The sequence below is a fragment of the Corythoichthys intestinalis genome, chromosome 5 (assembly GCF_030265065.1).
Source record: "Corythoichthys intestinalis isolate RoL2023-P3 chromosome 5, ASM3026506v1, whole genome shotgun sequence".
Lineage (NCBI taxonomy): Eukaryota > Metazoa > Chordata > Actinopteri > Syngnathiformes > Syngnathidae > Corythoichthys > Corythoichthys intestinalis.
This window is the reverse complement of record NC_080399.1, coordinates 31,119,061-31,133,928: the sequence shown is the minus strand read 5'-3', so window position 1 is coordinate 31,133,928 and position 14,868 is coordinate 31,119,061.

Genomic DNA, 14,868 nt, shown 5'->3' with positions numbered 1-14,868 from the left:
GATCTATGTACAACAAAAGAACAATTGGCTAACTTACAAAGCAAAAGTCCGCTAGTTTAAATGCTATAAAATGGTTCTGACTCATATTCCCACAATAAATGGCTGAATATACATATAAACTAAATTACGAATGCATTAAAAAACATTAGCCCAAACAACAACTTTGCTTACGTTGATCTTAACGGGGCAGTTGGATTCAGCCATGTGAAATGAGGCAGACCAGAGGGCAATGTATCCACCCTAATCAATAAACTAAATGTAAACACTTTCAAAATAAACCATTGCAACGCCACTTTAATTAAACGAATACTCGAAGCAACAAAATTTGAATTAATTTTTTTCCTAATCGAATACTCGAGTTAATCGATTAATCGTTGCAGCACTACTCTGAACTCATCCAAACTATTATAATAAAGGTTGAATTTAGGGCTGTCCCAAACGAGTAATTTCCTCCCGATTAGTCAGCCGACTAGTCGACTAATTAAAAAAAAATTTTTTTTTTTTTTTTCTTACTTTAATAATGAAATTTTTGTTGAAACTTATTAATTCATAAAAACATTTTGGAACACCTAAATTCTTTATTAACATATAAATAAATAACATAAATATCAATAATAAATCACAAACAATGAGGTCAAATGCTGCTGGCATTAACTTAGTGCGAAAAAAATGTAAACGGAAACACTAAGACTTCACCTCTTTAACAGAAGTCAAAACAATTCTTACTCCTATTGTGGTATGTCATTGTCTATATTGTTCTAAATGTTAAAATGAATTGCAATGTCCCGGACAACCATTTTCAGAATACTTTGTGTGAGTTCAGATGCTTTTTCTGGTGTGCATTCCGCATTTTTGGCGGAGGGGGAAAACTTATACTTTTGTTTGTTTTAACCTGAAAATAGATAAAGTAGAGGGCACACTGAAATATTACCACCATTATTTTGAATGAGAGGCACACATACTCACAGTAATAAAAATTAAATATATAGTATTAATTTATTTAAATATAGTATACTACTACATGTATATAAACAATGATACTTTATAATATAAAGTAACTAACATTAGTGCAGTCATGGATTAAAGTAAGCAGGCCAGTGCTGTTTCCATATATATTTTTATTATATTATGTATATACAGGATATATGTATATATTTTTCCCAAGTGGGAGCTTCCATGATCCTAATAAATTTAATTATATATATATTTATATATATATATATCATATATGTATTAATTATTTTATTCAATGAAAATGCACGTTGATACGACGCACATAAAGGTAACTTCCATTTTTAAAAAATCGTTAGAAAGTTGTATGGACTTACAATCCGCTAGCTTGTTGTTTCTTGTTGTCTTCGGAAATGATACTTGGGTGACTGCGCTTCAAGTGTTCGTTCATAGCCGGCGTGTACCGTGGTATGCGAGCTCAGCTTGGCAAAGAGTACACACAGGGCACCCTCCATATTTTCCTTGAAATAATTCAAGGCTCTGGCTATTCTGGTCCGCTTTTTTGGCTTTATGCCACTTTCGCGTGTCGCCAATTCTGCCCTTTTTGGTAATTGGCAGTGTTTTCAACTCCTCGCTGTAGTGAAGAGTGAACCGGTGTTCTGCCAAAATCTCCTACATCGGCGAAACGTCAAATTTGACACCCAAAGTACTACCGTGCACTCTAAACTTGTTTTGTTTAGATGCATACAGGAATAACGTACTAAAAAAATGCCTGCAGAAAACACTTAAATGTAGTTATATCAAATAAGGACGGTTTTAATACGCTACGTGACTAATGTGGTCAACTGCTTCAAAGCTAACACAAAAAACACAATGGTTAAAAGTATGAGAGGGCAATTTATGCAAAAACTATCTTTGAGGCAGTGAAAAGGTTCTAAATAACTAAATAAAAACAAAATTAATGAGTACTCGCCGCTTCTAACCCATGTGCGCATGCGTGTGGATGCATGCGCAAGCGCGCTGAGCATTGTGTAGGACGTTTCACCACGTAGTAAGGAATGGCCAAACACCGGCGATTCACTTGGCTCGTTGTCGTCGGTTCATCCGATTTCCTCCTCAGGAAGGCGGCGGCGTGCATAAAAACATCGAGAGGCGTCGGATGGCTCTTTATGAATACTTTTATTGACCAAAACAAAAACGTGGGGGATGCAGCCACTGAACTCCGCGGTACCCGTTCACTTTCCCAACTCACCGATCTCGCTCCCTCTCTCCGCTCGCCTACTTTCTTCCTCTTTGCTCAATCTGACAATGCCGGTCACATTGAAATAACAGCGGCCCCCTTGGGGGTGCCAGTAACAACCGTTTGCATCGCGAGCGCCCGCCATTCTAAACTTTATCCGCATGTAATTTTTTTTTCAATCCGTCATTACCCGTCAACGGTATGTTTTGCCCGTCGACGCATTTACGTCATCGATGACATCGACAAAGTCGACTAGTCGGGACAGCTCAAGTTGAATTAATTAATATCATTCATTCGTCTTCCATACCGGTCGTTCGCACAGGGGTGCTGGAGCCTATCCCAGTTAACTATGGGCAGTAGACTGGGTACAAACTGAATTGTTGCCAGTGAATCAAGTAAATTGTAAATTGTGGGATGATTAAGCCAATCATCCACCAGATGACTACTGTAAATATTAAGACCTGTATTTGCACCGTGTAGCCTACTGTATAAGATTGTCTGTTGAATGAGATGAAAAAAGAAATTTAGATGGCCTGACAAGCACAATTAATATGCTTTATTTTTATTTTGTGACGCTTCATAAAAATTCTGGTAAAGGTACTCACTATCTGAAGTGACTAGTAGCACTGAGAGGGTGGCAATCTCATGCTGGTCAAGTAACCAAAATGCTTTCATTTGTATTATGCAACTGATATTTAATCAACTGTATCGCTTTTTTAAACATGGTCAGTAGCCAGATAATGTCACAATTTAACAAATGTTCCATAACTTCCATTTTTAGTTTTAGTATTCATCACACTTTTACATAAGCCCCATTGGCACCTGTCAGTAGTCACATAACATTGTGATGCCTAAAAGGCTGTTTTGTGAATATCACTAAAGTCTTGCATGAGGTCACGCATGAGGATGGTTTGAACACTAAGATTAGTTTGACTTTTGATCTTAACCAACTAACCTGACTTTTGATCTTTGCTCATAAACACTAAATGCCACTTTTGGGGCATTCCAAAGATAGTATTGTACATTGCTAAATTTAACACATTATTTTGCTTATTAGCATTGTGGATGGTGAGTGAGGTTCTAGATAATTGTTTTATATTTGGCCATTGGCTGAAATTCTTTAAAAATTGTGTCAGATGTTTGACTACCTTATTGATTCGTGACTGTTGTAATACAGTGGTATGAAAAACTATTTGAACCTTTTGGAATTTTTCACATTTCTGCATAAAATCACCATCAAATGTGAACTGATCTTTGTCAAGATCACACAGATGAAAAAACAGTGTTTGCTTTAACTAAAACCACCCAAACATTTATAGGTTTTCGTAGTTTAATGAGGATAGTATGCAAAAAAATGACAGAAGGGGGAAAATAAGTAAGTGACATTTGTTATTTTTGGCCCTCCCTTTGGCAGAAATAACTTCAACCAGACGCTTCCTGTAGCTGGCACATCGATCAGGGCTACTTGGCCCAGTCTTCTTTACAAAACTGCTGTAGTTCAGTCAGATTCCTGGGATGTCTGGTATGAATCGCTGTCTTTAGGTAATGCTACAGCCTCTCAATGGGGTTCAAGTCTGGACTTTGACTTGGCCACTGCAGAATGTATTTTGTTCTTCTGAAACCATTCTGAAGTTGATTTATTTCTGTTTTTTGGATCATTGTCTTGTTGCAGCATCCATCCTCTTTTTAGCTTCACCTGTCTGACAGACGGACTTAGGTTTTCCTGCAAAACATCCTGATAAACTTTTGAATTCATTCTTCCATTAATGATTGCAAGTTGTCCTGGCCCTGAGGTAGCAAAACAGCCCCAAATCATGATGCTCCCTCCACCATGCTTCACAGTGGGGATGAGATGTTGATGTTGGTGAAATGTTCCATTTATCCTCCACACATGATGTGTGTTACTCCTAAACAATTCAACTTTGGTTTCACCAGTCCACAAAATATTTCGCCAAAAATTCTGTAGCGTGTCCAAGTGCCCTTTTGCGAACATTTAACGAGCAACAATGTCTTTTTAGACAGCAGTGGCTTCCTCTGTGGAGTCCTCCCCATGAACACCATTCTTGGCCATAGATTTACATATAGTTGATGTGTACACAGAGATATTGGACTGTGCCAGTCATTCTGTAAGTCTTTAGCCGACACTCTAGGGTTGTTTTTTACTTCTCTGAGTATTTTGCGCTGAACTCTTGGCATCATCATTGGTGGATGGCCACTCCTTGGGAGAGAAGCAACAGTGCCAAATTCTCTCCAATGGTAGACAACTCCTTTGACTATCGATTGATGAACATCCAGACTTTTAGAGATGGTTTTGTATCTTTCCCAACTTTATACAAATCAACAATCCTTGATCGCAAGTCTTCAGACAGCTCTGTTAACCGAGCCATGATGCACATTCGACAATGCTTCTCATCAAGACATTTCTTACCAGGTGTGTGTTTTATAGTGGACAAGGCAGCTGTCAACCATTCATCAGTGATTGGGCACACAATGTTTGGTTAAAAAAAAAAAGGTCTCAATTGCTCTTTAAGTCTCCTTAGGTGGAGGGTTCACTTAATTATTTTTCCCTCTTCTGTCATTGTTTGGATGCTATCCTCATTAAAATATGAAAACCTATAAATGTTTGGGTGGTTTTAGTTAAAGCGGGCACTGTATTTTCATCTGTGTTATTTTGACAAAGATCAGATCACATTTGATGGTGATTTTGATGAAGAAATGTGAGAAATTCCAAAAGGTTGATACTTTTTTATACCACTGTAGTTGGTCCTGGTACCTGCTGGAGTCATGAAGGACAGACTTTACCTTTGATTGTAACTTGATTGTAACAACCATGTGTACTGATAAGATTCCAACTGTATTTTGGTGATTCATCATGCACTTCCTGCTGTGTGGCCTGATTTGATTGTCAGAATGTTCTCAGTTTGACACAAATTTGGAGATCTGTACTTAGGATAGCAGATTTACGAAAAACCAAATTCTGTAAATAAAGAAAAAATAGTGATAAAACTGTTTGTGTTGCCATATGTGTTAGATGCATGTAGTTTACATCATAAATAGCTTTTCAAGTTTTTATTTCCTCATCTGTACATCATAGCAATGCCTTGACTTCATATGAACTCCAGGCTAATGAAGACGTAAAATCCTTCGAGATGATACCGTGGTATCATTGCTGTGTCACTGGTTTCCTTTTGCATGACCTCGCTTTTGAGCACTAAAGACTAATAGCTAGTTGTAGATAATCATCGTATACATTCCCAAGAGAAAACCAGCCACAAAACAGGAGCACACTTGTTATGACTTTCACACATTAATAATTTTCAATTATCAACAAACATGTTTGTGAGCACGATGTATCCTAATTTCATGTGGTTGTACATACTGATTCTGAATAGCTCCAGATGACCCAAGTGTATGGCAAGTGGACAATTAAAATCTTGGTTTGTCTATCTAGATTTAATGGAAGTGGGATTTTTTTATCACGATATCTACATGCTTAATTATTAGTTGAAACGGTATACTATGTTTACAATTCATTTTTGTTTTGTCAATAAACTGCACCGTCATTTTGTCCAGGACAAATGGGACTTGACATTTGCGATTTTGTGTGTTGTTCTCATTTGCGGGTTGGAAGAATGTAGTTCTGGATAATTAAAATGTTCTTTTTGATTTGGGAAAAAGAACAGTTGTCTCACAATAAGCCCTATTCATACAAAAGGCTTTTAACTTTTTAAATTCAAACGGCTGTGGTGCATCTTCTTACCTAACATGTTTTTCAAAATCATGAAGGAAAATATTAAACCTGTGTATTTAGGTGGGGGTAAATGTGCACAAATCTTATCTTCGTGACACCACGTACCCATCGGGATCCACAAAACAGGGATAAAATGTGTCATCTTGTGTCATTTTGTGCATCTAAGAGCATCAGTAGATTTGTTCTTGAGCGATTTTAACCATTTTAAATTGATTGACATGCACATAAAAATAACAGACCAAGTGGGGAAATACACACAAACTTCTACGGGGGGGTGGGGGGGTCTTGCTCTACCCTTAATGTCATTGGTCTCACTGTTAATCTGCTAAAAATCAATCAGAAACAAATTACCACTCATTCTGTTTTGAGGAGAACTTTGTTTTGACTGTGGAATGTATTTTAGAATCCAGAATTATAAAATAATTGTTACTGGTCTAGACTATTAGAAAGGCTGTCGTTGGGTCTAAACTGGGGGTCAGCAACCTGCGGCTCTAGAGCCACATGCGGCTCATTAGCGCTGCCCAAGTGGCTCCCTGGAGCATTTTCAAAAATGTTTGAAAATGGAAAAAGATGCGGGTGGGAAATATATTTTTAGCTTTATTATAGTTTTTGTTGGAAAAATATGACACAAACATTCTTCTAATTCATTAATATTGTAATGAAGTTCAACTTGAGGTGGCATCGTACAACAGAGTAGTCACATGGTGCTTCATTCTCTATAGGAAAATAAACATTACTGCACTGCATTCTGCACTGTAAGGTGCATCCGAGTATAAGGCACATTTTCAATGAATGGCCTATTTCAAAACAGTTTTCATGTATAGGTATTATAAGCAGGGGTGAAAGTGGCTAGAATTTCTTGCCGGAACTCCCCAACGTGAAGGTCGCCATGGAGCCAGAAATTTTATTTATTTATTTATTTGTTTGTTTTCTTTCATTTGGGGGGAGGGTTGGGGGTCAAACATCTTAAACTACTGAAATGCAAAGAAAACTGTTTTAGCCCAGTTATTTCAATAACACATACGAAAACTGGTTTTCATTCAAAATATTTTTTCAATGATTTGTAAAATAAAAGTTAACAAAAACAGCAATAACCCCAACCTCCATCTCCTAATTTTTATTTTCCCTCACATACTAAATGCCAAATCTCAATTTTAACTACTTAAGAACATAGGATATATATTAAAAATGAAGTTAATGTAAACATTTACTTTTTTTTTCAATAATAAAGATATAAGTAGCATACAGTACATTCAGAAAAATAAGTACAAATGACTTATATTATGCACCTCCCCATCAGACCAAATAAAACTAAATATGATAAATAAGCCCCCTTAACTCTTTCGTTGCTCTTAAAGACTTGATTGTATGTTGCATTGCCCTTTTTTTGTTGCATCAATTCAACAAGCTTTTTTTTTTTTTTTTTTTTTTGCTGTTCCAGAAACATGCACATTTGAACACAATCAGAGCTAACCATCTCTGCTGATGACGTGTCAGTATGTCAGCCAATTGAACAGATAAATGAGTCCAGGCGTTTTGCTTTGCTGCGTGTATTCGCACATTGACGTGAATCATCATCATCAGACTTAGATAACTGCAGCAGCTGGGGAAACCTCCATGCCATCCGTGGAATAAAATCAATAATAAATATGGATGGAAACGGATTACACTACACAAGCACTTTATTATGCTTGTTGTTAACACTTGTGTATGTAAATCTAATGTTGGTAGATTGTTTTCTTCATGGAGCTGAAATGCACGTGCTTAGTTTTTTTTTTTTTTTTTTTTACATAGCGTTTGTCATATTTTCAGAATCAAAGCACCGTGTAACAGAACAGCATTCCGGCCCTGAATCTTATACTGGAACTGCGTTCTGGCCCTGAATCTTATACCAGAACTGCGTTCCTGACCGTTCTGGCCCACTTTCACTCCTGATTATAAGGCGCACTAGTACTAGTAGTAGTAGTAGTGGTTGGCATTGCGTTATGCATCCACAAGATGGAGCCGAGCTAAATGGAATGTCATGCCATGATTAACCAATATTGATCCATATATAGTTTCCTGAGCGAAACATGGGCGGCGCCATCTTTGATAATTTCTGCTACGGACTTCCGGTCTAGACAGAACAACATGAAGTGCGATTGAAGTAAGCAGTGTGTTGACAAAGTTCAAACTGCAAAATCTAACCAGGGGAACCCAAGGAATCTCCAAAAATGGATTCAGCACGATGTAGATGAGACTCTGAGACTTCACTCTGTGCTGTGCGTGAACTCCTGGAAGTGCCTATATATACTGTATAATTGGCAGTGGAATGTTTTGAACAGCATCCAGCTTCAAAGCGCCAGTGGGGGTCCACCTCACCATACTTCTTAAATCGAAACCAGCTGCAGACAATAAGTTACAGATGTGCCATAGACTTCGTAATGTATTGACCGGACACAGGGCCGATTCATAGGGGGGCTATCTCCATCTAAGCCGACCGAGTGGAAACACAGACAAAGAGCATTTTCTGTTGAAAATTCTTTTGAATAAATGCTTAAATACCTCATATCTTTATAGATATGGACGTAAACCAGTCTCGTTTCTTGCTTAAAAGCAAAAAAAAAAAAAAAACAACGTGCAGGTAACATTTATTTTACGTAAATATTGCGAACTATGAGGCTAGTCAATAAGGAAATTAGCGTCTGCTTTATGCAAACAAAGCTTTATCCATTGAAAATTCTTGTGAATAAATGCTTAAATCCCTGAATTCTTTATCGATATGGACGTAAAACAGTCTCGATTCTCGGTTAAAAGAAAAAAAAAACATGCAGGTAGCATTTATTTTTACGTAAATATTGTGAGTTATGAGGCTAGTCACTAAGGAAATTCGCGGCCACCAAACAAAGAGTAAACAAAGCTTTTTCCGTTGAAAATTCTTGTAAATAAATGTCCAAATCCCTGAATTCTTTTTAAATATGGATGTAAAACACTCTTGATTCTTGGTTAAAAGCATAAAAAAAAAAAAAAACATGCTAGTAGCATTTATTTTACGGAAATATTGTGAAGAATAATGCCAATGCTCTAGCGGCAAATTTCTCCCATTAATTTTTTTCACAACGTTTCAAAATGCATGCATGGTACGAAAAATATAATAATTACCTTGAATCCTCGAACAAATCACTCCTGAGACAATGCTTCCTGTTTGTATGCAGTACAGCTTTCGTACTTATACAACCTAAATCCCGCGTTAGATCGCAGCATGTGACCGACTGCAAATAAATGAAGCGGAGTGTTGAACGGCCCCTTTCGGAAAGGTGTGATACAGTGATTGGGGAATGTGTCATGTCAATACATTATGAATTCTATGAATGTGTTTTAAATAAGGTCGGGCATCGCTTGAAATTGAACGATTCCGGTTCCAATTCCGATTCCACATTTCAATTCCGGTTCCGAACGATTCCCGATTCCGATTCTTTTAAGAGGCAGGGTAAAAAAAAAATGCAGGGTCCAAAAAATTGCATCGTTTATATTAAAGTCTTAACTTCTTGACGATTTTTGATAAATGAACTTTTCACAGGGCTAATTATAACTTATATATAAATATCAGTCTTTAAACTCGAGCAATTTTTTTCCGTTCGGCGGTCAAGGCATTGAAACAAGGAATTGAAATTTAAAAATTTGAACGATTCCGGGAGCATCGGAGTGTTAGAACCGGTCCCCATTGATGCTAGATACTCGATGCCCAACCCTAGTTTTAAACCTAACGATCTACCTAAAAGATTGTATTTTTTTTTTTCTAATGACTTCGTTGATCATTATTGGACAAAATTTTAACAACCTGTCAGCCTGGGTTGACGTGAGGTGTAGATTGATACGCCGGCCACTTGGGTGACCAAAATTAAATGAAATTACAAATAATATCACAGTTGCCGAATGCAGAAAGGCAGACACGGATTTTGTTGTTACATGGAAATACTACAAGGTATGTACATATAAACAAAAATAGTATGTCAGTCTTTTTTGTTGCAGATATTGATCGCAATAAAACATCCGGACAACATGATTCCATTTCTTGTTTTATTTGAAAGGACTGGTGCAAGTGCAAAGCATGTCAACAAATCATAATTTATAAAATTATTAGGAAAATATTAACGAAGGTGGAGCATAAGTTGAGCCTTCATCATCAAAGTAGAACGCACGTAGTCTTGATATATGTCCATTGACGTACAGTAAGTTTTTGTGAGGCACATCGATTTGTCTTCCCTTGCCTAACAACGTTTTTCAACTCTAAACAAACGAACAGAAAACTTGTAACACTTGCATTCATGCGTTTACATAATTGTGCCATCCTACACGTACTGTTTATCAATAGGCTAGCAGCAGATAGCATGTGTTGCAGCCACAGTAGTTGTAGTTGATAATATTAAACATCAACATAATTGCAGTCATCATCGTAATAACAATATCAAAGACAATAAGTCGTTTCATGTGCAAGATTTTAGCCTTTGTATTTTTTCAGCACCGGACACATGAAAGTGCAGAGACAGGAAGAACATACCTTCCATAACACCAGCGGCCACATGGCTACTTAAACACCGGTCTTTGTGGTGGCACGGGCTTGGTTCCACATCTGCTTCGATGAACATGTAGTCCTCCCATGTCGTGATGATAGCAGATGGATGCGGTATTTCAAAATTGTCTTTTTGATGGATTTTGATGAGTAATGTTACTCCAGCTCCACTGTTGTTTTGGATGGAGAAAGTGTAAAACCAAGGGCGTAGGTTTGGTTTCAACATTGGAAGGGACAATTTAACAGCCTATCTGCATGTACCCTTTTTGCTGGGGAAGGTACATTAAAAAGACCAAACAAATTGGGTGAACGGGGGTCAGGGCTACATCTCTCACGAATATGAACCTAATTAATTTAAAGACTAAATGATCAATGCAAAATAAATATGTATTGATTTATACTAAATTTCATTGGTATTGGTTCAGGTGATACACCATTTGATTCAAACCTTTGTTTTCAAAATTTTTTAAAGATTTTGAAAGCTTCCAGAATATATGTCTGGATTTTATTAGCAAATTTAAATTGCAGTATTTGAACATACAGTGCTGCTCGAAAGTTTGTGAACCCCACAGCGATGGTCAGATTTTTTGTAAAAAAAACTAAAATAACCTTATTAAATGTTAAGTTATACCCAAATCCACAATACTGACATTCCAAATAATGGACTGAAACAAAAGAAATAGTTATATTGTCATTCTTTATTTAACAAAAGTGGTTGATTTAAGAAAAACTCAGATATCATGTGTGCAAAAGTATGTGAACCCCTTCAGTTAATAGGATATTGCGCCTCCTTTTGCAGAGATTACCTCAACCAAACGGTTTCTGTAGTGACTAATCAGCCTCTCACATCTACTTTGGGGGATTTTTGCCCATTCTTCCTTGCAGAACGCAGTCAGTTGAGAGAGGTTTGATGGGCGTCTGGCATGAACTGCTCGCTTCAGGTCCCGCCACAGCATTTCAATGGGATTTAGGTCAGGACTTTGACTGGGCCAGTCCAGAACACGAATCTTCTTCTTTTTCAGCCATTCCTTGGTTGTATTGCTGGAATGCTTTGGATCATTATCATGTTGCATGATCCACCTTCTGCCAAGCTTTAACTTCAAAACAGATGGCGTCAGGTTATGTTCTAGGATTTGACAATATTCCTCAGAATTCATGATTCCCTGGACTATGTGGAGTTGTCCAGGTCCTGAGGATGAAAAGCAAGCCCAGATCTTGACATTCCCACCTCCATGCTTCACTGTTGGGAGAAGGTTCTTTTGGTGGTATGCAGTGTTGACTTTTCGCCAGACATGGCGGTTTTGGTTGTGACCAAACAGTTCAATTTTGCACCTACATCAGTTGATGAAAACTCTTTTTAATTTAGTCTCGACAACACAACTGTTAAAAAAACAAAAAAAAAGTACTGAATTGATTGATTAGGAAATCAGGTTGAAATAATAGAAAATTCCAAAATGTTGAGGGGGTTCACAAACTTTTGAGCAGCACTGTATATTAACATACACAATAAATACAAACTTGTTCATAATCTCTTAACTATCCAAGAATGCAAAAAAAATCTACATTTTTCTTAATACCACTCAACATTGTCTAAATAAATATATTAAATGTAACTGCAAAAACTTATTAGTTAGGGAATAACAAAAATACATTTTAAAAAAGGAGCCTTCTTACATGTAAAACACTACTGCTTTTGTCAACATGCACAGCCAAACTCAATAAAAAATTAAAGCTCCTTTGGGCAGCTTTAAGACCACATAAATAAAAATTGGGGTGAAGAGGGTAAACTCACTACATTTCTCACAGTTTAATTAATGTTATAGTACAAAACACATACAGATAGACATTTCTCTCTAAGAAGCTTTCTTGTCAAGTCTTGCAGGTTAGCAAATTCAGAAAATGTAATGTTATTCTCACTCTGATACACGTTTAACTTTCTGTAAAAAAAAAAAAAAAAAAAAAAAATAGTGGTGTGTTCCCCACCTCAACAACATTGACGTCTTTTTACATTACTTAGAGTGGATACTGCTGGCCGGATAAAAAACCAAAACCTTCTAATATCCCTCCTCTTCGGAGTAGGCGGAGAAGGCGGCATGTTGTCGATATGTTGTATTTCTGTCGGGGCTTTTAGTGCGTGTGTTGGGTGGTGGAGGGGTCAAGTCATCAGCCAATCAAACGTGCGTTTGAGGGGAGGGAAATGGACTGGCACATTCAGCAAGTAAAAAGGGGTAAATGTAAGTCTGAACATAATGAAAATAATTCACTTAATAATTGTATAATAATGGTCAATTCTATCCTTACAACATATACTGGTAATTTACATTGTCTTCCCATAATTGAAGTTATTATGTATTGCAAATAAGGTTGCTTTAAAGTTGTTGGGGACAATTTAAGCACCCTGAAAAGTTGGTAGTGTTATGTCCCTACCATCCCTATGCAAAGCTACACCCTTGTGTAAAACAGAAGTCGCGAGCAGAAATGCGGAATTACCTCGGAAACTTGTCCATAAGGCACATTGGATTATAAGGCGCACTGTTGGCTTTTGAGAAAATTGAGGGCTTTCAGGTGCGCCTTATAGTGTGGAAAAGACGGTAATTGTGAAGGTTCATTATGTATTTGTAGTAGGGCTGTCAAAATTATCGCGTTAACGGGCGGTAATTATTTTTTGAAATTAATCATGTTAAAATATTCGACACAATTAACGCACATGTCCCGCTCAAACAGATTAAAATGACAGCAGTGTAATATCCGCTTGTTACTTGTTTTTTAGTGTTTGGCGCCCTCTGCTGGCGCTTCGGCCCAAATGATTTTATAGGTTTCAGCACAATGAGCGAGCATGGTGTAATTATTGACATCAACAATGGCGAGCTACTAGTTTATTTTTTTATTGAAAATTTTTTTAAAAATGAATAAACGAAAACATTAAGAGGGGTTTTAATATAAAATTTCTATAACTTGTACTAACATTTATCTTTTAGGAACTACAAGTCTTTCTATCCATGGATCGCTTTAAGAAAATGTTAATAATGTTAATGCCATCTTGTTGATTTATTGTTGTAATAAACAAATACAGTACTTATGTACCGTATGTTGAATGTATATATCCGCCGTGTGTCTTATCTTTCCATTCCAATAATAATTTACAGAAAATTTGGCATATTTTATAGATGGTTTGAATTGTGATTAATTACGATTAACTAATTTTTAAGCTGTAATTAACTCGATTAAAATTTTTAATCTTTTGACAGCCCTAATTTGTAGCCAACTTAGTCATTTTGATAGTAGGTCAAAATAGCTAAGATAGATACAGTACATACAGCATGTGTTGCCTTCATTATAAGGCTTTCAATTTTTTGCGCTACCAGACATTTTTGGGGGTTTTATTTTTTTGTGCTCCTATATGACTCTTTCAACATTTTGGGTTGCCGGCCCCTGGTCTAAACCAAGGGTTGTGTTTTATCACACAATTCTGACCACACTTTTGATGTTATTAAATAAGTACTAGTTGAATGTAATCATACCTAACATATATGGTCTATATAAGAGACTTGGATTGAATTTAGAGGAGAAAAATTGTTAAATGAACATTGACCTGGGAATAAAAATACTGGTCCTTCTAAAAAAAATTAGCATATTGTGATGAAGTTCATTATTTTCTGTAATGCACTGATAAACATTAAAATTTCATATATTTTAGATTCATTACACACAACTGAAGTAGTTCAAGCCTTTTATTGTTTTAATATGTATGGTTTTGGCAACAACAACAAAAAAGTCAAGAAAAAACAAAAATCCCTATCTCAAAAAATTAGCATATCAGGAAAAGGTACTCTAAAGAAGCTACTAACCTAATCATCTGAATCAACGGATTAACTCAAAACCCCTGCGAAAGATTCCTGAGGCTTTTAAAAACTCTCAGCCTGGTTCATTACTCAAACCCGCAATCATGGGCAAGACTGCTGAGCTGACTGCTGTCCAGAAGGCCATCATTGACACGCTCAAACAAGAGGCTAAGACACAGAAAGAAAATTCTGAGCGAATAGGCTGTTCCCAGAGTGCTCTATCAAGGCACCTCACTGGGAAGACTGTGGGAAGGAAAAAGTGTGTCAGGAAACGCTGAACAACCAGAAGAGGTGACCGCACCCTGAGAAAGATTGTGGAGAAGGGCCGATTCTAGACCTTGGGGGACCTGCAGAAACAGTGGACTGAGTCTGGAGTAGCCTGACCTGGGCTACAGAGAAGCAGCACTGGACTGTTGCTCAGTGGTCCAAAGTACTTTTTTCAGATGAAAGCAAATTTTGCATGTCATTTGGAAATCAAGGTGCCAGAGTTTAGAGGAAGACTGGGGAAGGGAAATGCCAAAGTCTACTGTGT